Genomic DNA, 693 nt, shown 5'->3' with positions numbered 1-693 from the left:
CTTTTTGTATCGTGAATTGGAAAGACTGCAAGGGGGAGGGGAGTTGCTTGCGCCCTAAAGGAGGAGTTATTCAGATTCATTGCAGTGGGCGGCGGCTGCAAAACGCACCATTCTTCTTGTTTTTGCTCTGCAAAGCAGCCTTTTCAAGGGTTGGCTTGGGTGACAAAATGTCTTGTGTAGGCGTGGGTTTGTCTCCCTCTCGCTCTCTCTCCCTAAGATGTGTCCGGCATAGGCCAGGGTGCCACTCGAGGCCCAAACCAATTCTGGTTATCGCTTCTCGGCCTTTTGGCTAAGATCAAGTGTAGTATCTGTTCTTATCAGTTTAATATCTGATACGTCCCCTATCTGGGGACCATATATTAAATGGATTTTTAGAACAGGGAGATGGAAAAAGAGCTTGCTCTGTCCACTCCACGCATTGACCTGGTATTGCAGTACCTCCAGGAACGGTGCACCCCTTCTTAACCCAGTTTCCAAAAGCAGAACTCGATTCACCTGATTCATATTAGCCCGATTAGCGAATTGAAATGAATTTTTATCTAACACACTTTTTACTTGCTTTATTCATCCAAATAGCAAACTCATCACCACTCAACTTCACCAACTCTGCTATGTCCCGTGCAGTATCTTGTTGTCAGTCTAATCTAGATCATGTGTAATTGAATGGAATAGATCCCTTTTGGACAAAGTGGA

General features: G+C 44.9%; 1 non-coding gene across 1 annotated transcript; it reads left to right on the top strand.

Moving 5' to 3' along the window:
• Nucleotides 1-269: 269 nt before the first annotated feature.
• On the top strand, nt 270-460 carry LOC142284725 (U2 spliceosomal RNA). Its single transcript, XR_012746210.1, has one exon. It is a non-coding gene; the product is annotated as a U2 spliceosomal RNA (small nuclear RNA).
• Nucleotides 461-693: the final 233 nt, after the last annotated feature.

This window comes from Anomaloglossus baeobatrachus, unplaced genomic scaffold (assembly GCF_048569485.1).
Source record: "Anomaloglossus baeobatrachus isolate aAnoBae1 unplaced genomic scaffold, aAnoBae1.hap1 Scaffold_573, whole genome shotgun sequence".
Taxonomy (NCBI): domain Eukaryota; kingdom Metazoa; phylum Chordata; class Amphibia; order Anura; family Aromobatidae; genus Anomaloglossus; species Anomaloglossus baeobatrachus.
Note: the sequence above shows the minus strand (reverse complement) of the source record. Positions and strands in the feature narration are given on the sequence as shown.